The sequence below is a fragment of the Meriones unguiculatus genome, chromosome 1, assembly GCF_030254825.1.
Source record: "Meriones unguiculatus strain TT.TT164.6M chromosome 1, Bangor_MerUng_6.1, whole genome shotgun sequence".
NCBI classification, from domain to species: domain Eukaryota; kingdom Metazoa; phylum Chordata; class Mammalia; order Rodentia; family Muridae; genus Meriones; species Meriones unguiculatus.
This window is the reverse complement of record NC_083349.1, coordinates 114,470,280-114,494,768: the sequence shown is the minus strand read 5'-3', so window position 1 is coordinate 114,494,768 and position 24,489 is coordinate 114,470,280. Positions and strand designations below refer to the sequence as shown.

At 50.0% G+C, this 24,489-nt stretch overlaps 1 long non-coding RNA gene across 2 annotated transcripts; it reads left to right on the top strand.

The window, feature by feature from the left end:
• The first annotated feature begins 1,098 nt into the window (after positions 1-1,098).
• LOC132649495 (uncharacterized) lies at positions 1,099-13,581 on the top strand. 2 transcript variants are annotated; one of them, XR_009587955.1, is made up of 3 exons: positions 1,099-1,734; positions 10,801-10,895; positions 12,455-13,581. It is a non-coding gene; the product is annotated as an uncharacterized LOC132649495 (long non-coding RNA). The 2 variants fall into 2 exon arrangements; XR_009587966.1 differs by lacking the exon at positions 1,099-1,734 and having other exon boundaries at positions 10,147-10,895; positions 12,455-12,575; positions 13,286-13,581.
• The last annotated feature ends 10,908 nt before the right edge of the window (positions 13,582-24,489 follow it).

The following is a 24,489-nucleotide window of genomic DNA, read 5'->3' as shown; positions in this document are numbered from 1 at the left end:
CTCAAGTTGACATTAAAGCATGCACACCTACACGCACGCACACACACACACACACACACACACACACACACACACCTGTGTATATGTGTTGGAGGGGTGAGGTGCCATGGCGTGTGTGTGGAGGTCAGAGGGCAATTTCTGAGAGTTGTTTCTCTCCTTCTATTTATGTGAGCCTGAGGCCACCTCTGCCCGGGGCACTCATGTTCAGCTGAGCAGAGGCCTCCACAGACAGCCCAGCCAGTGGGTCAGAAGCTCCTGGCTGCTGCCTCTCTGGCCTCTGCTTTCCTGACCTGCCAGTCAGCCAGCCCATCTTATAGAGAACTCAAAAGCTCCAAACAGCAGGAATTTGCACTGATTCAATTAAGCAATTAGCCTCAGAGCAGCGGGAGACGCCTGGAGTGACTCCCTCTGCACACAGGGAAAGGCTGTGGCCTTATGGTCCTGATTTTGGCTCTTCCACTGGCAGCTGTGACCTCACCCACTGCCATGGCCACCTCCTTGTGACAGCACGTGGCACAGAGCCCCAACAGAGCAGTCAGTGGGCACAGAGAGCCCTGAGAAGAACACACTCCCCATTGAAATGGGGAGAACTCAGTACACAGACTTCCATGTAGATGGGCACTGACCTCTTCCTGGGGAATCCGCTGGCTAACATTCAGGAAACTAACTTCTCTGTGCTCCCTTGTTCTGACAGAAACCGAAGCAGTGAAATGTGGGACTCCACTGAGAAAATCTCAGCAGAGCAGGGTCCAGGGCTTAGAGTCAAAAGCCTCTTCTATTTCCTACCCTTCCCCATGCACCCTTCCAAGATGACCCCTAATGCTTCACCAAAGCACTCTTAGACAGATGCAGGGCCTTCTCCTGATGCAATGTGAGGTAAAGAAAGGCTCCCTGGGAACTCACTGTTGTTCTAGAGACTGAGGTGCCCCCTGCTGTTCCCCTTACCCAGGTCACATGGCACACATAGTCCTGTCCCAAGTCCCAGCATCATCCCTAGGCTGGGCCCCCTTGATGGCAAGCACAGGAAGGCAGGCTCTGAACCCTTTCCTCAGAGGTCACCTGAGAGTCTGGAGCAGATGAGAGGTAAACAGATGTCTGAGATCCGTGCTTACCTCGGTCACCTTTTGGTTGTGGACACGGACTGGGCTGGGAAAAAAGAGACCATATGTGAAAGCATGCACGGGTCTTCTCTCTGGATCAGACGAGAGAGGTGAAAAGCTACATGTTTCCCAGGAGGGCACCAGTGGGGTCTCTGCTTCTTGAAATTGCCCAGTTTTTGGCTCCCAAACTTCTTCCGGGTCCCTGCTGGAAGCAGGGGTCCTACAAGCTGCATCAGGGACAAGACACTGAAGCGTCAAGCAATGCTAATGAGGCAGAGATGGTCAGGAGAAGGCAACTGGTCTGGTAAGCACTGAAGTACTTTGTAGCTTGCAGGCTGACTCAGCCCAGCAAGAGTTGATTAAGCAACCGCTGCCTGCCCAGCACTGTGGTTTGTAGGGTGGTGGGGAGAGGGCAAGAGGAAGTGCCAGCACATTTCTACGAGGGAGAAGGTGGCAGAAGTGAGACAGGAAGAACAGAACTCGACAGTGACAGAAATGGCGAAAGCAGAGTCTTCTTGACCCATAAGGCAGAACTGATAGTCATTAGCACTCAAAGCGGCCAGCATGGTCCAGGTCATGGAATCCTGACTTCAACTTAGTAGACGGAACTGGGCCCTTCTGCCCAGTTGCTAAGGTCAGTCCTGCCAGGAGGCAGAGAACTGTGGGAAATGACTGTGGGGTCCTTCTACTGTGAAGATGTCTGTGTAACACTGGGCCTCCTCCTTGCTGCTGGTCCCTTCATCTTCCGTGGACAAGCCCTTGGGAGAATCTGGGGCTCACTTCTTAGACAGCTGAAAATAATATGAAGAGCGTTTCTATTTTAGATGGTAACACTTACATAAGGTGGAACCTTTTAAAATGTTCAATTGGATCCTATTTAAGGAAATATCAAAGAACCCCACAGACATAGCTGGGAGGAGGCTGCTCTGTCCTCCTGGCCTCTGTGGGCTGGCATGGTCTGGGCAGCTGCCCTCCATCTGCTTAGATGGTTATCTCATTGTGACTGGCCATAGTGGCCCTGGCTGGCTGAGTCAGGATGCCCCACAGGCACCTTGCCCGGGTGCACCAAAGTTACTGCAGGCACAGCCAGGAGGACTAGAGCCTCCAGGCAATGTCTTGGGGCTTTGGTTCAGGTTGTCCAGCAAGCAGATTCTTTGGGCTTAATCTTCCCACCGTAGTTGCTTGGGAACAGTTGAGTGTGTATGTTGAGAAATGCGGAGGGATACTTCAGACTGTTAAGTACCTGCTTACTTCCATTTCCCAGATCTATCTTTAAAATTCCAGAAGGAAAAGAAGGAATGAAGAAAAAAAAAAGTCACATTTCATATCTTTCTCACACTCACCGGAAGCAGGGTTTTAAAAAAACGTTCTCTATCCTCCTTTGAGGGAATAGGCCTTGGTCTCATTGAGTGTGACTCTGACTTCCTCAACTCTGAGAACCAGAGAAACCTGACAAGGGACAGCTTTCCTCTCCAGCTTGGTGGGAATATCTGGAGAGACCCTGGTCCTTCTTCACAAGGGGACTTCATAATCAACCTTTCCCCCTCAGAACTTCTGGGACATCACCCAACCAGGAAAGCCAAAACCACACAGAAGATTCTAGCAGTCACTTGTCTTCTTATAGTACCATGGTTGGTGAGTTTTAGAATGGTCCTAGTACCTGAAAGGATATTTGAGTCTCCCTTCTTGATCCCGACATGAGCAGATTCCGAAAAGGCTAAAGAAGTGGTATCTTCAAATGTCTGCGCGATTTATATAGATATTCCCACTCTGGCTTTTGAGACAGGGTTTCTCTGTGTAGCCTTGGCTGTCCTGGCACTTGCTCTATAGAGCAGGCTGGCCTCGAACTCAGAGATGTACCTGCCTCTGCCTTCTTGGTTCTGAGACTAATTGCACCACCACTGCCTGGTGCAATTCTTATATTCTGTTCTTAGTGCATTTTGGATGAGGACACTCAAGGATCTGTGCTCTGCATGCCATCCCTGCAATTGTTTAATAGCTGTGGGGAATACTCAGGAAGTGTTCGGCACACTTACTTTGCACTTGTAAATTTGAACACACTTAGGGATATTTCAGTCCTTTATTATCTCGATCAATGTCTTAGAATGGGGCATCTGATGCTCCAAGAGGGTACCCTGTTCTAGCCATTGCACACTGAGTATCTTCTGTTTCGTTACTGAAAAGACTCAGTTCAAAGATGAAAATAAATTTTTCCCACAGCTGAGGAGGTGAGAATTCTACACACACTGATGACCCATGCACAGGGACATGGGAGCCACTTGGGATGCCAGTCGTCCGGGGCCAAGGAGTAAGCACAGTGGCAGCGGTTGCCAGGATCATAAGGGCACACGGTGCAGGGTCTCATAAGCCACCCCAAGGAGTCCAGGCTATCTCGGCACAAGTGGAAGCTTCTATAGTGTTTAAAGGGGAAGATGAAAACTCAGCTGGCAGACTACACACGCAGCTTGCACGAAGCCCTCAATTCAGTTCCCAGCACCACCTAAACCTGGGTGATAACACATACCCGTAATCACAGCACTCAAGAGATAGAGACAGGAGGATCTCCAGATCCTCGGCTACGTTAAGAATCTGCAGTTAGCCTGAGATATATGAGATCCAGTCTCAAAAAGAAAAAAAAAGGGGGTGGGATGGGGATGAGATCTGAGATGGACATTTCATGTGTTAGGGCATATCTACAACAGAACCCTTGCTCCAAGCTCATACTGTTTTCTGTTTCAGCTATGACTGTCTGCTGGCCAAGGATGTCTCAATGGCAACAGTCTGCGTCCCAGCCTGGGCCCCTGAAGCAGAGGCTGCAGACATAAGGTCCTACTTGAACCCTTAGTGGCTGTTGCCCTGTACGCACACACCATCTTGGTAAAGGGCTACCTAAGGGTAACCCAAGATAAAAGCAGAACCCAGGGGAGAAGGAGCTGGGCCTGCTCACTCTTGAGCCATAGAGCTGACTATGGCATGGAGTTAGGCTGAGTTTTGTCATGGCCAGTTAGACAGCAAACATGGGGAGACAAGAAGGCGAAAAGTGACCCTCGACACTAGTGAAGGGGTTTAAGGGTCAGTTTCCTATCTTGCCCCAGCCCCACCTCAGTCTGTGGCAACACCCTGAAGGCCTTCCTTAGACGGATTGTCCGTCAAAGCTCCAGCAGGCAGCCTTGCATTGCCAGAGGAATCACCCACCTTAGCCCATAGTCCATACAACTGCTGCCATGTGTCAATCCAGAGCTTCAGCTGGCATCAGTTCAGGCTTTTTGGGGCCCAGCACTGAGAGGTCACAGACAAGGCTTCTGGTATAAGTTGGCTGACCAACTAAATGGGAACAACTCTTTTCTTCTGTGCCTGAGCACTGGGTTCCTAAAACCCCCTTGGGCCACAGGACATGGTTGAACACTCTCTGTTCCTGGAAGTCTTTGTACCTTCCTGTTACCTTGGCCAGGAGCTACCTATGACCCCTTCCTCAGCTACCCCACCCCCCGCAATGATGTCCACACTCTTGCCTTGTTTTCTTCCCCCTTTCCACTTCCAGAACCTTCCTGTGTCTCACCAGAAGGAAGCTCATCTGGTTCCTTCTACCACTTCCCTTTCATCTGAGACACTGGACTCTGAACGAACTTAAGATCTAGCCAAGTCAAGTCCACGCCTGTGCACTTAGGCTTTGTCCTGGGAGGACTAAGACTCTATAAGCTCTGTAGCCCCAGGCTCCTCCAAGGCTTGGAAACCACTGAGGTGGGTCATTATCCCACCTAATCCGGAAGCTTGGGTTTACATCTTTCCTTCCCCACTTCACGACTAAGGCCTGGTGTCCCTGACATTAGCAACTGAACCAACAAGACTGCTCTGCCTTCAAGCCAGGCTGGCTGCATCGGAAGCAGACAGCACAGGACATCTGAGTGGCAGAGCTTTCAAGATCAAAGCCACTCCTGTCATTTGGAGGGGAGAAGAGGGAGATCACATTTCAAAAGAATTCAGAGGGGAAGGAATTAATCCATTTGCTGACATCAGGCCTTTCATTCTGGTCCAGAGATGCTGTCCTGTCTGTCCTTCCTGGTGAGGCTGACTCCCTTGCATAAAGAAAACTTAATTTCCTTAATTAAACCCTACAGGGGTCTAGTCAAACCTTCAGTGGGATGAGACAATGTATGAAAACAGTTACTCCATGCCCTCTCCATGGCCACTGGCCAATTACCCATCAGTAATGCTATGACCACTGGCTTCCTCTCCCAAGTAGGGTCATGCCTGGATTCCCCTGTTACCTGGGGAAGAACTCAGGATCAAATTCTCACCCTAATATAGTCTCTGGGAGCCAAGAGTCAGCTGTTGATTCACTCAGACGGTGCTGTGGTCATGGTATCTGGGGCCGTACAAGGAAAACAGCAGACAGAAGAAAAGCTACAGTAAGGCTACTAAGAGGACAGAAAGTATGGAAAGAAGAGCCTTCTGCATAGGGTACATTTGCTGGCTCCGCCAGGTAAGGAGCTGTGTGGCCTTGGGAAGATGTCTTCACTTCTCTTAGTCAATTTGTTACCACCTTTATAGCCACATAGGTCATTCAATGAGTCTGAACAGTATGTCAAGTCCCTTTGTCGTGCCATTTAGCCCTTTGAATAACTTGGTTGATTAAACATTATTTCTATTTTATGTATTTAAAAAAAAAAAGAACAAACTAAAGTTTGGGGAGATTACCAAACTTTCCAAAGGCCAGCTGGCAAGTAATGGGGACAAGATTTCATTGGGGCTTCACATGATTTCAAAGATGGTGGGTATGTGGTGGGCTGTGCTGTAGCCCTCAAGAAGACACGTCCCAGGGGATCAAAGCAGATGCAGAGAGTCAAGGCCAAACTTTGGACAGAGCTCTGGGAGTCTTATGGAAGAAGGGGGATATAAAAAAAAACCCAGAGGGGACAGGAGCCACACAAGGAGACCAACACAGCCAAGAAAAGCAGGGCCCAGGTAGGACTGCAGAGACTGACACATCAACCAAAGACCATTTGTCGAGAGGACCTAGGTCCACAGCTCAGATGTATCACATAGACATCTCAGTCTCCATGTGGGTCCCCTATTAAGAGGAGAAGACACGGTCTCTAACTCCTTGATCACTTCTCTCGGGTGGGGTGACCTAGCCAGCCCACAGAGGAAGAGGATCCAGGCAGTCCTGATGGGACCCGATAAGCTAGGGTCAGACAGTAGGGGAGGAGGACTTCTCCAATCAGTGGACTAGGGAAGAGGGACAGGGAAGGAAGAGGGAGGGAGGGTGAGACTGAGAAGAGATGAGGGAGGGGGCTACAACTGGGATACAAATTGAATAAATTATAAATAATAATCATAAGTAATAATAAAAGACATGTTCCATGTTCTAAGTCCCACACCCCCTGAAAATGCCCTTACCTAGCAAAAACAGAACTTGTGCATGCTGTTACGGTTCTTGAGGTGAGATCACACAGGGTCATCCACTCCACGGATGGAGACAGAGGGAGAGAGCCAGGAGAAATGAAGTTATGTGAAGAGAGAAACCCAACACCTTGATTTTCACTTCTGGCCTCCAGAGCTGTGAGAAGATGAATAAGTATGTTGTGTTGGCCACTTTGTTTTCGGGCATTTGTGGAGGGGTAATGGATTCAGCTGCACAGCAATGCTGGGCTTTGGTCCTAGGAGACTTACACACTGGGGCAACAGGGGTGGAAAAAGGATGTAACGATAATTAGATCCTCCCAGGCTGGATCGTACTGTTCAACTCTGGTCCTGGTTAGCACATCCAAGTGGCCTTGAGCCACCTCCCTTGGGAAGCCACTCTGAAAGGACAATGTGAGATTCCCATAGACTAGGGATGGGGTGGGGAAGAATCTGCCTCGGCTGGAGCAGAAAGCTCCCTCCCTCCTTCTGGCAGCTGCCCCTGCCACACATTTATGCAATGCATGGTGCCACTCGGGTTCCCCACCTGCTCCCGTCCCGGGCCAACTGGGCCAGGGGAGCTGCTACAAAGAACCTTTGGTGAATGACCAGGGGCGGAAAGTCAGTACCAGGCCTCTATAAGTGGAGCAGGCCATTTACCCTGACTGGGCTGGGCCTTGAGTGGACCTTTTGCAAACTGAATGCAGTCTGTTTTCCTGGGGCCTTGAGAAGTGCTGTGAGGATGATAATAAGGCATGGTCATGGTCCCTGCTTATGTCTACCCTACGTGCACCCCTTGAAGGTACACCTTCCTGAGGGACAAACGGACAAATGGATGCTGTTGGGCTCCTGATCAACAACTCCTCAGGGTTTCCTGTTAGGCTCCTGAATACAAATTTCTGGGAAAGATGCAGCATCTGTGACATTCTTTCTCAAAGCCTTCTGGATATAATGGAATAGTACAAGAGCTGGGCCATGTCCAACACCAAGAAAAAAATAACCGAGAAACTTGGAAACTAAGGAGGAAGCAAGTATGGGGACAGCTAAGGGGCTAACAGGAGGGGAAGGGAAGGGATATACTGGGTGACTTCAGAAGAAGGGCTCATGGATTGTGGCCATGGCAATCACAGTGTGGGTCCCAATGTAAGCTGTAGACAGCAAAGGTGTCTATCCGGGCATTGGGGACTCGGTTCTAGGAAGGAGCCTGTTTCATACTGGGTAGACAGTGAGCTCTGAGGACTCTGGACCAGGATGCACAAGAGCAGACTGGTGCTGTTTTGGCTATAGATATTGTAGACACCAAAGTCTCTGTAAGGCCAGGACGGTTTTGTTGTTGTTTTGTTTTGTTTTAATGTAGTTTTTGCACTGCTTGTGTGCCAGGAGGAGACAGGAGCTGTCACAGACTCCTAAGAGATACTCATTTGGCCGGGGCAGGAGCCAGGCAGGAGAGCAGGATGGTCAGCAATAGTTTCTGATAATTTTAGTCTCATGGGGAGGAGGCTATTGTCTTTTTAAAAGGAGCCCCCCACCTAGGGAAGCTCCCTTCAGGGACAGGAAGGCCAGCAGAGGTGGAGAACTCAGGGGACAGCAGCCTCTGGTCCTCTCTGTCAGGAAGAAGCAGCCCCAGGTCCAAATAGCAGGAAGACAATCCAACTGTATCCCCAAGGAAGCCCGAAAGAACATTTTCTGATGGGGAAGGGACAGGGAACAGATCATAGGAACGGAAGTGTTGGGAACATGGGCAGGGTTAGGAGCATAGGTCCAGCTGGACTCAGTTGTTAGCCCATCCACTTGGGAACTTTCCACAGGACAAACAAATGTTTCCTATTCGGGACTGGGGTCAAAGGCCTTTAGGACACAGAGAATCTTCTGTTTCCCCGCTGCTCTAACATCTACCAGCCCCTCTGTGTAGCCTTGGATGGGTCTGAGGTGCCAGCTCCTAGACACTGCTTTTCTGGGGTGCACTACTGGACTATGAGTGTTGAGAAAGTTGTGGCACAGCAGGAGGGGGAAGGTTCTCAGCACCTGTGTGCCTCAGAACCTAGTAACATGGGCATTGTGCCAGGGCATTGGTATGTTTAAATAAAGACATTCTGACATAGTAGGCTTGACTGTCCCCAGTTGTTCCGTGTATATCTTAGGGCTAATGCCCCTACTTTGTCTGTTTTCTACCTGACTCTGGCAACTCCAAAATGACAATAGGCACCAGGTCACCCAAAGAACTGTACACAAGGCCTCTGGCTATTCTAATGTTCCCCTGAAATCATGCCTGGGCAGGATTCTAGGACGAGATCCAGAACTGGAGTTTGGATCCAGCCAGCCTGGCTCCAGCATCCATTCTCTTCCCCTGGTGGTGACTTTATGGGACACTCTTAGGGGATGACCCTTGTCACCAGGGGCTCCCCCTTGCCTGCCACCTGGACAGTTAGGATATTGTTAAAACAAAGCCCGGAGGTTTTATGCATATTTATGTCCTGATAAGGCAGCACAATGCATTTGATGAAAGCCAGTGTTCTGAGCCTGAGATATCCAGGGTCACCATTTGCTAGGTGACCTCTGCCAGCTACTTGAGATTTGTTTGTCTCATTTGTTAAAAATAAAAATATCCATTCCTAAAGTTGCCAGGAGAATCACATGAAATATGTTTGGAAAGCTATTGGTGCAACCTTTGGTCCTGGTAAATTTTCTAAAAATATAGCTCTCGTCCTAATAATCTAATATCCCTTGCTCCTCTGTTACCAGAGACAAATGTAGTTGACTGGTTCCTTAGTGTGTGTGTGTGTGTGTGTGTGTGTGTGTGTGTGTGTGTGTTTGGGAGGTGGGAATGCATGTGGCGGGCACACATATTCATCCATGCCTCTGCACCCTATCCACGTGCTGTGGGTGATTGGATCTGTCTGCTGAAAGGGAGGAAGCCCTTCATGTACTCATGTGGTTACTTTGAAGGGTGGTAACAAATGCACTTTGCTAAATGTCAAATCCAGGTTCAGGAAAGGTAGAGCTCTCCCAGGATTGAAAATCCAGCTAGAGACGAAGAGAGTGTGGGATCTTAGGTGCAGGAGTGTCCTGGAATTTTATAGAAAAGAGGCTCTGGGTTCTATTCCTAGCACTGCATAAAGTGGACGTGGTGGCATATGCCTGCAAATTTCAGCACTGAAGAGGCAGAGGCAGGAGGATCAGAAGTTCAAAGTCATCCTGGGCTACATAGTGATATTGAGGTCAACCTGGAATGCATGAGACCCTATTTGTGTGTGTGTGTGTGTGTGTGTGTGTGTGTGTGTGTGTGTGTGATTATTTTTGTTTTTAAATAGAATGATGAAGCCAAGGACACCTTTCCAATCTGATATGATTTGGCAAAGCTTTCCACCAGAAGGTTAGAAGTTATTATCTGGGATCACTGGATTCAGGACAGAGAATGCTGAAATGCTAAGGCAGAAAACAGTCTTAAACACCTCTGGGGTACTCTGTGTGTATGTGGGGGTGGTGGTTGGGATGGATGCTTAAGCTGCTGAGTTTGGATCCTTGGATCCTTGCTGAGCAAGGATCCTTCCCCAGGCTTGACAAGGGAGCTAGGCAGAGTGAGACTGCCGGGAACATACTCTTCCACGACAGACTAGCCCAGGTCTGGGGTCAAGCCTGGCCTCAGCTCAGCCTCACGGGTTTCAGGAATTGGCTCATATGGCCTTCTACACTTCAAAGACTGTACAAAACCATTATGTAAACTATTGCATGAATAGTTATGTATACACACTGAAATGACAGCATTTGGGGATATATCAGGTTCCAGAGAGGATTTCTTTAGAGTGAATCCACAACAAACCTCTCCATGTCTCCAAGGCGTTGCTTTCTTTTCCACACAGTGTGGTTCAGCATGAACACTGTACCACCAGTCCCTTATCTTGAACTTCCCAGCCCCTAAAACAGTGGTTCTCAACCCGTGGATCTTGACTCCTTTAGGAGTAAAAAGGACCCTTTCACGGGATCCTATAATACATATCCTGCATATCAGATATTAACATTATGATTCACAATAGTCGCAAAATTACAGTTATGAAGTAGCAACAAAGTAATTTTATGGTTGAGGGTCACCACAATATGAGGAGCTGTGTTATAGTGTATTAAAGAGTCTGAGTAGAAGGTCACAGTGTTGGGAAGGTGGAGAACCACTGTAATGGAGTAATAAGAGTGAGCTGGCTTTCCTTAGATTATGCAAGAGAGACTGTTCCAAGCTTGTCACATGGATTAACTCACTTATGCTTCTCAGTGACTGACCATTCCTTATCAACCGGTTTTCCAGCTGAGGACACAGCTACAGGAAGTTCAATGAGTCATAGAAGGACACTTAGCCAGGAGGTGGTAGCACTTGGGTCCAAACCCATCCTCGGGCTCCAGGTGAGTGCTTGCCATGCCAGACTCCTCCTAGTGACTGTGTGCACTGGTACCATTGTTGTCATCCCTGCTGTACCTTTGGGAAAACTGAGGCTGGGGAAGGGGCTTCATATCCACCTATAGTCACACAGCTAAGCAGCATCAGTGAGAACCAATGTACTTAATCATTTTGCAGTAGGCTTCCCAGAAGACACTGCCATTGCTCTGTTGCCCATTGGCCTCCCAACATGAATTCCACTCCACGGCATTCATGTCATCATGAGTTTCACCGCTATCTCCTTCATGTGGACCCTGGAATGGCCATGGAGATTTTTCTGGATGGGTATAGGCTTTTCCTCCTCTTTCCTCCAAGGTCCTGAGTACAGAACATCAGAAAATAGAGCAGCCAGCTGGGTGGCGCACATCTATAATCCCAGGGAGGCATGGCAGGCAGATCTCTGTGAGTTTGAGGCCTGCCTAGTTTACAAAGCAGGCCCAGGACAGACATGGCTACACAGAGAAATCCTGTCTTGAAAACAAGAAAGAGAGAAAGAAAAAGAGAGATAGAGAAAGAAAGGAAGAAAGAAAAGAAGGAAGGAAGGAAGGAGAAGAAAGAAAGAAAGAAAGAAAGAAAGAAAGAAAGAAAGAAAGAAAGAAAGAAAGAAAGAAAGAGAAAACAGCAGCACCCTGGCACTTGAAAGACAAATGACTGTCTTGTCATTAGAGAACAGGCTACTGAGCTAAGACCCTCAAGTCAAGTGGAGAGGTACCTCTAGGAAAACATGGATGACACACCAGCTCTGTTCAGATAGACGGGGAAAGCTGTGTTCTCTACATTACTCCTACACAACAGCCCAGAGTAGCTTGGTCTAGGATTTGGATTGCAACCCTGGGCTCACCTGAATACAACTTGGACTGGGCAGCTTGACCTGAGACTTCTCCAAGGTCACATTGCAGCCTTGATACCCTTGGCCTGAATCCACAGGACTAGTCATCCGACTCTAGTAATGTTCCTGAGGTAAAGGTGACACAGGAAGCACTTGGGGCCCTGTCCTGAGGCTACTAGCACATGCATGGGTCTTGTCTCTTCTACTCCAAGAAGCCTGCTAATAAATACCCAGCTTTGGTGGTGTTCTCTCAAATTGTGTTCCAAGAAGCAAGGCGTTGTTACACCGGGGGTTCTGGAGTTAAACAAGCTTGAGAAACACTGTCTACTGTGGTCCACCCCTAGAGAGCAATAGCACATGTTAGCATGTGCTTGGAGAAGCTCCATTCTAAAGGCCCAGATTCAGTTTTGCTTTACCTAGTATCGCCCATATTTGCTCACTCATAGAATGCCCTAGAAAGCTTTCTGTAGGAGGCATGCACAGAACTTCTAGCCTCTTCTGTTCTGTGCTCTCCTCGCTGGAGCTAGGTTCAAAACAAAGCACTGTGGTCACCTAGGACCCCCCATACCTTCCCACAACTTCCGTGATGTGATTTGTGCAAAGCTTCAAGCAGACCCCAGGCTCTGGATTAGTCTACTCTCTTGGCAACACTGCTTTTTCCTTCTCCTCCTCCTCCTTCTTCCTGAACCCCCACAGACAGAGGAAGAGGCAACTGTGCTCTGGAGCAGCAGTGACCTGGAGGAAGCCTGGAGGGGGCCAGGGGTGGTTCCCTACATGCCAACAGAATCAGGAGTGTGAGAAGGACATTTGCAACCAGGTATCAGAGAAGGCTTTTTGGAGGAGGTAACTAAGTCTTTATGACCTGATGGAACTGGATGGGGTCAGGGCTGGCTGGCCTATCAATCTGAGCATGTAGGAATGGGAAAGGTGGGGAGGGCACTGTGTCTGTTCTATGACTGCAGACTTTAGGCCTGTGACCACATAATCCAGTGGGGAAAGCAAAAGCCTTCTAGCTAGACAGCTTCGCCTCCCAGGGGGCAAGGAGAGATGAGACACATCCTGCTTGCCCTCCGAATACCTAAGGTCATCAGTTGATCTTACACATGCCAAACAGCTCACCGCCAGTATTCTTGACAACCATGTGGCCTTTCATACTTGAGCAGGGTCTAGGGCCCCACTCTTTTGTGTGTCCCCTTACTCACCAGGGAGAGCTGAGAACTGCACACTGGAGCCTGTTCTTTAGTGACGTAGCTCTGGTGGGGACAAAAGGTGATGTCTGGGGTTTCAAGTGTAGAAAACTCTTCCTTTTCCCCCACCCTCCATCAACAGATACCTACCAAGCACTTGTCTGCTCCAGGCGCTGTGCTAGACACCCAGAATGTTCTATCTCCCAGAGAATACTACAAGTGTGAGTCTCAGAAAGGCATCAGTCTTGCCAGTTACCCAGCGAAGCTTCCAGATGTCATGAATAAGATGCCTGTGATGGGAGGTTGCTCTATCATGGGGTGAAACCTTGTGTTTTTCCAGTATTCTCACTGAGAAGTGGCAACGTGGCATGGAGCCCCTGGGCGAGGCCCCTGCAAGAATCCCTGTGTTGGGGTACCTCTTGAAGGAGAGACAGCATGCATAGGCCTAAGAGGCTGCCTGGCAGAGGGAGAGCCATCCAAAGGCACTGTGGTCCCGGCATCAGACACTGCGGCTGCCCTGGAAGTACAGGGCACAACCGGAAGTAAACCAGACTCAGATCATGGATTACTGCTCCAGCCGTGTTGGAGGGCCTGAACTCTACCTGAGGGCTCTTAGAGGAAGAGAATTAATGGAGTTTGTGTCACTAGGAAGCACTCTAGCTTTTTTTTTTTTTTTTTTTTTTTTTTTGGCAGGTCGGGGGACGTAGGAGGGTGGAGTTAGGGGAAGCAAGGCCTCATGTAGCCCAGGCTGGCTTCAACATTTTTTTTTTTTTTTTTTTTTTTTTTGGTTTTTCAAGACATGTTTTCTCTGTGTAGTCCTTGCTCTCCTGGAACTTGCTCTGTAGACCAGACTGCCTCGAACTCTGCCTCTCCCTTCCAAATGCTGGAATTAAAAGTGTGTGCTCCCACCACCCAGAGGCTTCAAACTTAATACGTAGCCGAATGACCTGAACTTCTGATTACTCCTGCTTTCATCACTCACGTGTTTGGATTACAGGCATGTGCCATCACACCTGGTTTCACATGGTGCTGGGAAGTAAACCCAGAGCTTTGTGTACACTAGGTAGGCAGCCTGCTATCTGAGCCACACCCCAGTTCCCTCGCCTTGTGGCTGGAGGGTGAAAGCCAGCAAGGCAGGCCGGCATTGCAAGAATACCCAGGCCTCCCCACGTACCTGAGGCCCAGCACAGCTGGGGACCATTTGACTCCACGAGGTGGGGAAGATCACTGATGGGGGTCGAGGCTGTGGGTTCATCCCCAGAATGATCCCTCACCGGAACTGTTTCTTGTGTGCTGGGTGAGGGAGCCTGCACGGAGATCTCCCCCATCCTTCTGTTCTCTTCACGTTTTATGTTGCTTCGTGTTCTGAAGAAAGAGGGAGGGGGAGAGAAAAAGAGAGAGAAGGGAAGCAGAAACAAGACACATGGTAGTTGAAGGGTTCTTTTTTCTTTCTGAGTTGTGGGAACAAGGAGGGAATGGAGTGGCCTCTTCTCTAAAGGACCTGGAGAAGAGGGGTGTGCTCCAGGGAAGCCCAGCTTTTGGAGTGGCTTTCTGTACCTGCCAGGGCATCTGATAGCCTTGAATGCCAGAGCCCCTGCCCCACCCTGTTTTACAGCAGTGTTTCTCTGATCTACTGGGTCGAATATCAAATATTTATAATATGATTCATAACAGTAGCAAAATTACAGTGATGAAGTAGCAGTAAAAATAACTCTATGGTGGGGGGGGTCCCCCACAGCATGAGGAACTGTATTAAAGGGTCATGGCTTTGAGGAGGTTGGGAATCACTGTTCTAGAGGGAAGGAATGTTCAGCATTGGGTTGACATCCACGTGTCTGCCTCTCTACTTCTCTGCATTTTGCCTTTCTCATTTGTATGGTAGTGATGCTAGCACTGGCCCCATATGCTGAAGCAAGGGAGAGATAAATGAGAGGACTGAGGGCCTTGTTTACACTGCTCATCGCTACACCCCCTGTGCTTAGTTGGCCTCCCATAAATGTTTGTTGAACAAATCATGCTAGTGAAGTACACAGTTGAGTGACAGGCACAGAATCCAAAGTGGGCAGTAGCGCCATGCCAACTCCCATTCTTCTGCCTGGAGCTGGGTGCCCATTGCAGGCTGGGATGCTCCACACACTGAAGGAGATGGGGTCACCGCCAAGCCCTGGCCCAGCTTCATAGAGAAGGACATCCCTTCGGTGTGACCATGTCCCATCTGAAGCTTCCCTGCCAAGAGTCTCTATTGTCTGCCCTGTCAGACGTTGAGACGCTCTGTGAAAGGAAGTAGGATTTCTGGGCGCCACAGAGGTCGCCCACCTCTGCCCTGCCCTGCTTTGTATTGTCCTTTTAGCTCAGGGTAGGGCTTGGTTCTAGCCTCCATCTTCCTTCAGCGCCAGCCTGCCTGGCCTCACCCACTTTCCTTTTTTTCCCCTCTGGCTGGAGACCAGAGTCCCCCTTCATGCATCTGTTTCTCCTCTTTCCTTTCACACCCACGCCATCTCCCATAAGCCCCAGTTGCTGATTTAGGAATGCATAGGCCCACTCCTGACTCTGGCTGGCCACTCAGTGGTGTGAGAGCAATGGTCAGATTTCTACCACTCACTCCACACTGGCTGCTTCAGAAATAGCTCCAAGCCCACTGCTGGCAACAGCCATCTGCAGCATGTGTTCATCGGGCACTCCCACGGGTGAGGTCAGGCAGTGATGGGCTGTGAGCCGCTGCTGGAAGCACAGAGCTCAGGCTAGGGCTCTTGCTCTTGGTACTGTTACAACAAGACAACACACCTCCCATGAGAAACCAAGTCCTCTCCCTAAGACTGAAGCCTGCCCTGGCTATTTCTGTACTTGAACCACCCCTGGGGAGGGATCTATTGCAGAGGTCACCTGCAGAGCAAGGGTATGAGCAGGGCAGGCCAGTGAGGCCAGCTGGAGGGAATTGTGTAAGGCATACAGCATTTATTGAGTACCTATTATGTAGGGTACAAAGCAGGCTGGCTGCACCCATTCCTGTTGTCCCCTGTCTGGCAATGAGAGCATGATGGTTTACCTTAATTTTCACACTGAGTTGACTGAGAAATACCTAGGATCATAGTATGGCACCATTGCTGTGATAAAACACTACGACCAAAGACAACATGGAAAGAAGAAAGGTTTATTTCATCTCACACTTCCGGAGAATAACTCAGCACTAAGGGACATCAGGGTAGCAGCTTAAGGCAGAAACCTGGAGGCAGGAATGGAAGCAGAGACGACAGAAGAATGCCTCTTTCTTCATTGCTCCCCCACTCCCGCCTTGCTCAGCCTTTCTTATACAATCCAGGCTCACCTGGCTAAGGATAGCACCTCCCACAGTGGGTTGGGTCTTCTTACATCAGTGAAGTTAAGAGAATGCTTCACAAACGTGGTCATAGGCCAATCTGATCTGGGTAATTCTTCAAATGAGGTTCCCTCTTCCCAGGTGATTGATTGATGGTTTGGTTGTACAGGTCTGTGAGAATGCAGGTACGTTCGTGTCACGGCACAAGAGGAGGTTAGAGGAAAACATCTAGGGAACCAGTTCTCTCCCTCCACGTTGTTTTAAAGCAGGTCCTCTCATTTTTGCCCTGTGTTGTGCATGCTCACAAGCTGCGTATGTGAACTTCTCACTACGAGATTACAGGCGTGTATCACTGCATCAGGCTTTTTACATGGACTCAGAAGACTGAACTCAGGTCATCATGCTCGTTTACAGCAAGCCCTTTTAACCCACGGAGCCACTCACTGGCCCCAGTTATCTCTGATTTTGAAAATGGGGGAACTGTGTATCAGAAAAGGTGGGACACTTACTCAGTAAACATAACAGGTCTGGGCTTCCCAGGCAAGTGTGTTTGTTTCCCAAGCCAGTGCTCCAAACCACCGAATCACCTCTCCCAGGATGAAGCTCTAGAAGGACAGGGGTGCAAGTTGTGGCACCAAAGCAGAAGAGAAACTGTGATGCTTGGGTTGCCTTCCCCATCTGAGGCAGGAAAGAGAGCAAGCCGCTCAAGGACACTTTGGCCTTCCTACCCTGTGTTCCCATTGTCCATCCCAGGGGGTCTTCAGCCAGGCAGGCAGGCCTCCGTGAGCAGTGTGGAATGAATGAGGGGCCCTGGTCTGGCTGAGAGGAACCTTACCGGCCTCGGCAGTGGAGACCAGCAGCATCAGCTGCAGACACCACGGTGGAGAAGGACCTTGTAGGGTAGGAGGGAAGCAACACAGCAGACCAGGTAGTAAGCGCATTCTCTGCTCTGAGGTTGAGCAAGGACAGGCCTGGGACCCCCTCATTCTTAACCAGCCTAAATTGCTTGTTGGGGGTGTGTGATGCAGGCACAGAACGGAGGAGACCTGACCCACAACCAGATACAGGCAGTGGGGTGGGGCACGGTAGACAACAGGAAGAAGGCTAGCCAGACATTTGGAGCCGTGGTTTGAGGATCTGGTAGCAGCTGTGATGAGCAGCCAGCATGTCCAGTTGGAGGGCATACGTGTCTAGACAGGTGGCTGGAGTCCAGTGACAGGATCCTGGCAATGGGCAGTTGGGTTCTCCATGCCCCGAGTCTGTGGCACAGAAGACCTTGCAGATGGTAGTTCAAAGGCTACTATTGTGGGGCAAGAAGCCAGGCCCACTGATGCCTCATGCACAGCATGAGACCTTGGCACACATATCAGTCATGAAGGCTCCTATCTCTTCAGTATGTCCTTGGTTGTTGGGGCCAGCCTGCTGAAGACGGCCACCCGAAGCCATTACTGTAGCAATGTCATGCAGCTGCTACAAACCAGGGCTGAGGCTGCTAAGGGGGAGTACCTCTGCTTGGAGCAGCTACCCCAAAAGTCTACTGGCTCCAGGGAAAAAAGGGCCAAAGCTGACACTTTGGGACTGTGCCAGGGAGCTATCTGTGGCTATGTTGAAAGAGGAGTCTCTGCCTTTGTTAGAAAATCTAAGCAGAAAGTTAGACGAACGGCGCATTTAGTGAGGTGATGGTTTGCAGGCGTGAGAACCTGGGTTTGATTTCCCAAAATTCATGTGAAATAAACTAGGCTTAGTGACATGTGTGAACCAGAGCTGAGAAGAAGCAGTAGTTCGATTTCTGGGGCTCATTGCATTTGTCAGCTGCCATAGCCTATGTGGAGAAGAAGCTCTAGGCCAGGCAGAGACTGACTCAAAAACAAAACAAGGACTTTACTAAAACCAAAAGGCTAAACAAATAAACAAAGCCCCTAAACAAAAATGAACAGACTCAGGGTGGGCTGGCATCTGAGGAATGACAGCCAAAGGTTGTCTTCTGGCCTCCACTTCACACACACACGCTCGTTTACACACCTAAGTGGAACATTTCTAGAGAAACAGGGACCAGATGAAGCCTCTACTGTTCCTTACTTTAGAAATCACACACTCGGCTCTATATGGATGGTGAAGGCCATGCAGGGAACACAGCTGAGCAACGTTGAGATCCTGGACTGGTTTGGCTACACACGAGCCCTTTCCCTTGGTCAGAGGGCCAGGATGATGACTGCCCAGGTCTCTTAAAGGGCCCTGGGAGGACGGGAAGGGAGAGTCATTGCTCAATGAGCACATGGTTTTTGGGGGGATGATGAAACCACTTTGGAAACAGCGGGGTTGGTTGCACAGCATGGTGAGTGCAGGTTGCAATGCTGCCGAATTGCTAACAAACGGTCAAAACAGCGAAGATGTGCTCTTCCCCCCCCTTGTGTCTACTTATGTTCATTTGATGCTACACACACATGCATTTTACACAATAAAACAGAGAGATTGGGGTTGTAGCCAGTTGTCCAGCATGCATGAGAGAAGTCTTTGGGTTCAATTCCTAGCTCTCTATAGACAGGGCACAATGGCCTACGCCTGTGATTTCAACGCTTCGGAAGTGGAGCCAGGAGGATGAGAAGTTCAAGGTCTACCATGGCTACATTAAAAGCCTGAGAGGGGGGCAGGAGAGAGAAAGAAGTATCTAGGTCGTGAGAAACAGGGAAGGACTGAGAATGGGGTGTAAGACAATAACTAAGTACAAAGTGGAAACCGGAACCGGAGCCTGAACAGAGGAAGGACCGTTTAATGTGCGTTCCAGGAGACCTAATGAAATGAGCATGCCGTCTGCAGCTAAGTCGACAGCGTCGCTCCAGCGTTAACTTCCAGCTCTGGGAAATGTGCCTGGTTGTGTAAGAACCTTGCGTTATCGGAAGGCGGGTGAAGGACACTCAGGAACCCTCTGTGTTCTTTCCAACTTTTGTGCAAATTGAAGACAAAGGGGCCCTTAGACTGCTAAGGAGAGCATGTGTGTGTGTGCTCTGCCTGGGGCTGGCGGTCAGCCCCTGGGTGAGATCTTAGCTTTGTGGAGCCTGGTCCCTGCTGGGAAGACAAAGCTTTAGAGAGGTGGGTGCTGGAATGTAGGCTGAGGATAGAAAACAGCTCTGAGCAGTGCCAATGGGCACCCCAGAAGCTCCGTGCTAGTACGTGTTTCTCCTTGCTGGTCCACGGGGTCTCTGTTCTCCAAAGGAAGGTCCCAGTCATTCTTGTGAACATGACATATACCAAAAGACCAAAGTTGTGGATTTGGCTGGGCACATACTGAACACACGGGGTTGGTAGCCCTGCCTGGTGCCACCTAGCCCATCTGGAGCCACATGCCTAGTTTCTGCTGCCTGCAAGAAATGATTCCAAGTGCCTCAAAAACTCCTCCAGACTCAGCACTGGGTGACTAGGGCTCTGACAGTGGCTTCCCCCAACCTGGAGGCCTGCTGCATAGCTGCTCTTTGTTCACATCCTCATACCTACCAGCCTGCCCAGCTGCACTGGCCCTAACAGGCCAGTCTACTCCAGGCCTTTGAACATGCACCTGAGGTTTCCTTTTATATGTTTTCAGCTCATTTTCTCAACATATGATGCCAGATTTTCACAGTCTTGGTCAAACACTATCTTCTAGAGACCTGCCTGTTGAATTATTACTAGTCTTGCCTCTATTCCCCAACAAGTCGGTCATAGTTCCTCTCTCTAGCTGTCGCTGTGCCTGGCTCAGGACCCGACATGAAGGAAACCTTGTTAAGAAATGACAGAAGCTGCTGTGGTTCCAGGGTTTCGTTGGAAGATGCTGTCAGTGTTGGGTTCGGTGTGACCACAAAGGCAACAGGAGTGTCCTATCCTTTTAGCTGAGCACTAGATGGACCTACTCCTTACCCAACAGAGCCTTGCAATGCTTCTGTGTCCCCTGTGGAGTAGGAAGGAGCCACCTCCTGGGCCAATGGCTTTTTACAAATATAGCCCACTTACTCTTGACCCAGACCCCATCTCTGTGCCTACGGAGGAGAGGGAGACTATTCTATCAAGGCTCTCCTGAGGATGGCTTCAGACACCTTCAGGGCACAGTGACCAGCTTGACAATGTGGCCAGTCTGCCCTGGTCATCGCATGGTGAGAGAGGTGGAGAGTAAAAGTAGCTGCTCACAGTAGCTGAGGATTAGGAGGAATCATACAGGACCTCTCTGTATGTTTCCATCCTTTCAGGCCCAGTTCTGGTCACCCCCTATACCATTGTACCGCCAAGACTCTCCCCAGCATAATGGACAGCTCTTACCTCTAGATAGCAGCACCCCATAGCTTTAGGAACTAGTTCCTTTAGTCAGATGGGTGGCTGCTCTGTGGGTACCAGGAACTCTCAGAGAAGCCCATGCTTTCCGTGTTCTCTGGTCCCCACCAAGGCGGCATGTGTGGGCTCTGAGTTCGAGACAGACTAAGAAGCAGGGCTGAGGTCATGCTTTTCCTGAGCATAGACAAATGAGCCTCATGTAGGAAGTCCTGGCTAGAGTCCAGGCAGCAGGGAACACCCCTGCTTTCCCTGAACTAGGTCTTGTGCGCAGCCTAGGCCCAGAGAGGAGGGTATGCCCAGAACATCCTGTGACTGCAGGCTGTGGCTGCTGGGTCTGCGCAAAAATGAATGGGATGTGTCTAGTAAAACGGAGTGGAAAAAAAAAAAAACCCAACTCCCCCACTGACCTCAGAAATCTCAGGGATCTTTATCTGGCTGGCTTGTCCTTGGAAATGGCCTTCTGGCAGGACACAGTGGGAGGGAAGAGCAGAGCGTTTCAACGGAAGCAATCCCTTGCTGGCTGCCAGGGGAAGCAAGCAGAGTCTTCCCCAGCTGGGTACAACCCCAAGGTCTCTGGCTAGTGTGGAGCATGAAATCACAGACATCCTCCTGCAGGAGGCCCTCTTCTTGCTCCAGAGCCCTTCCCCGGAGTGCAGGTCTATATCCATACTCCCTTCCCCATCTCAAGTAGTTTTACCTGCTTCGCCCCAACCTTAACTCCTCCCCTTAGGTCTCAGAGAGGCATGGGCCAGAGCACTGCTGCTGTCGCTTATCATTTGCACAGGTTCAGGGTGAGGAGCACCTAGGGACTGAAAGATTGACAGTGTTTGTGCAGAGGGAAGCTTAGGGTATAGCGTCAGGTGTGTGGTAGCTCCAGTCATGGCCAGGAATGTGGGACAAAGGCCCCTTAGCATGGGGGCAGAGGATGACATAGTGGGGAAAGACAGGTCGGGAAGGCTTCTTGGAAGAACAGGCATTTGACACTTGAAGGAGAGTTAAGCCAACCGTGCCTGGGAGTGTTGAGTGAGGAAAGAAGAAGGAAAGAAGGGGCAGGTTCAACAGCACTTTCCCAGCGAGCATGTGAGGCTCTAGGCACGCCCACGGCACTGGGGTTAGGAGACGGAGAGAAAGAGGAGCCAGGCTCGGTGACGTGCTTGGAGGAAGAACTGGCTCCAGGGGTGGGTGGGTGAATCCAAGACTGGGTTAAGAAGAACCCAGTTTTGTGAGGTCTCGTGTAATGATATCTGTGAAAGTGCCCGGCCCCAAGTGGAACCCAGCGCGGTGCTCAAGTCACTCTCCCTTGTGACCGAGTCTGGTGACAAATGGGCATCTGGTTTCGGAGAACCCAATTTCATTGGTCTGCCAAGAACCTGGGAGGGCAGGGACTTCTGCACCTGGCATGAGCTTAAAAGAGCCACCCTGGGAAGAGCTGGGCACCAACACACACCATCTTCTCCAGCGGGCAACCAGGCCAGCCTTGTACACAGCATGGAGGAGAAAACTGACGGAAGTCACAGAGCTCCCAGGCAACCCCTGTCCATAGTGAAGACTGTGCCCAGGGCTATGTTCCTCAGGACCCTCCCAATATCTCCTCTGGCCTTCCTGACAAGGATCCCTCCCAAACCTCACTGAAGGCCACACGAAGCCCACGTGCGCACCATAAGGAATGATTCGTATTAGTTACAGACACATCTGTTTACTCTTGTCTCAGACAGAGCTAATTGCTCAACCAAGGCCTCCTGCCACATGCAAGAGACATCAAAGTGTCCTGGGAGGCTCACTCCTACACATGCAGCCCTTTTGCTGTCCCTGGTAACCAGGCCGATCAAGACTTGGCTTCAGTTTACAAGCAGCTTCCAAATGGAAGGACATGCCGAGGTGTCCTCTTCGGCTCGCTAGTGCTGTGAGAAACATCAAGACCAAAAGCAGTTTGGGGAGAGAAGGGTTTGTTTTAACTCACAGCTTCCAACACATCTTGTGAGAAGCCGGAAACTTAAGCAGAGACCACAGCTTACGTTTTCATAGAACCCAGAATCACCTGCCCAGGGGGTGGCACCATCCAACAGCGGGCTGGGCCTTTCTCCACCAATCATTAATTAAGAGAATGCCCCCACAGACTTCCGGACAGCCCAGTGTTGTGGAGCCATTTTCTCAATTGAGGCTCTCTCTTCCCCAGATGACTCTAGCTTGTGTCAAGCTGACAAAGACAAACAAACAAACAACCACAGAATCCAACCACCAAAACAACCTAACCAGCACATGAGGCATAGCTGGATGAAATGCCACAGGCTCTCCTGAAGATAGGTCTATGCCATGCAGAGCTTTCCATCTTGATGTGCCCGTTTGTAGATGGACAATAAAATGGGCAAGTAACATGGCTTAAGGGTAGATCAGAAGAAAGAGAACCCTGAGGAGGGAAAGTAGCTTTCATCTGGTTATGCCCAAGGCTCTGCCACCCATAGTTTAGGATGACGAATGGGGGGCATTTCACCTAGTCTTTTAGGGAGGTGATGGGGCTGTGACCACGTCAGGACGAAGCCACCCTTACTGAGCTTCAGGAACTGTCTGATGAGGTTTACCTCCTAGGCTGGGGCTCTGTCCCACATTCCACACCAGAGCTGCCTGTGAGTTTGAGAAAGTAGAACGTGGAGAGTAACAAGTGTCCAGTTGAGCTGCCAGTAGGAAGAGCATTCTGGGACCAGTGCAGAGGAGAGGCCATCACAGAGGTGGCAGTGGAGGATGGTGGGAATGTCTGTGAGCAGGCGTGTCAGGGGTCCTTGTGGAGAGAGTGGCCTGGGTCTCACCTGCATCGGCACCAGTCTCTTCATATTCAGGCTGTGACCTGTATTAGAACTCTGCCTCTTGAGTGCTGGGATTAAGGGCCTGCATTGCCACACCCTGCTTATTTAATAGTGTTAAAGTTGTTGCTAGACTTGCAGATCAGTCTGGGCTCAAACTCACAATTCTCCTTCCTTAGCTTCCTGGATGCTGAGCTTATAGGTGTGGAGTACCACACTGTAATAGCAAATATTTGTCAAAGAACACACACACACACACTCCGAACTGGGGTTTGAGAAGAGGGGCCATTCTGGAGGTGGAGGGTTGAACTCAGGTAAAAATGGCCAGGAAACTGTGGCTCAAGCATAAACCTACTCTGGGGAGAACGTGTCACAGGTTTGAGGCCAGAAAGGTGTGTGAGTCCAGGGCCTTCTGAGCCCAACAGAGGTGAGCATTCATCAGCAAGAAGAGGACTGAGGAGTTAAAGAGGAAACCCTGTGCCAGAGGGAGCCTGCAGGAGGTAAGGAAGTTTTCGCTCTCAGTGATGAGTGAGCAGGAGTGAGAAGGGCAGGAGAAAAGATGCTGGCTATTCATGATAAATAAAGCACTGTCACTGTCATGGGCTGCTTCAGCCATGTAAGGCAGAGTGGACCCTGAGAGGGAGCTGAGTCAGCACCTATTTTCAGTTCCACAGGAAAAGATTAGACCCTGGGTCTGGGTGCAGGCAATGAATCAAAAGCCCTCGTAGGCATTTAATATGGTTCAGGGTGTGGTGTCTGCAGCTGGCTCAAGGACCCACACCTCTCCAAGCTGTCTTCACTCTGACCTCAGAACAGCACAGTGTGTAGTGGGTACTGACAGCCAGCCCTTCTAGCCCTGGGCAGGTGGCTGATGACACAGACAGTAGAGACGAGGCCTAGTCGTGGAATTATGGGGGAAGGGAACTCTGTACAGTAATACAGGCCCACCATTTGCACACACACATTTACCAGTGCCTGAGACAGTCCAGTATAACTAAACTTTTTTCTTTCTCTTTGCCAATTCTACTTTGCCAAACAAATCTCCAGTCTTGTTGAGACCCCCTCCACATGGCCGAACCTCAGTCCCCCTTCTGTCAGCTTCCTCCAGCCCCCAGAGTGTCTAGTACTGCA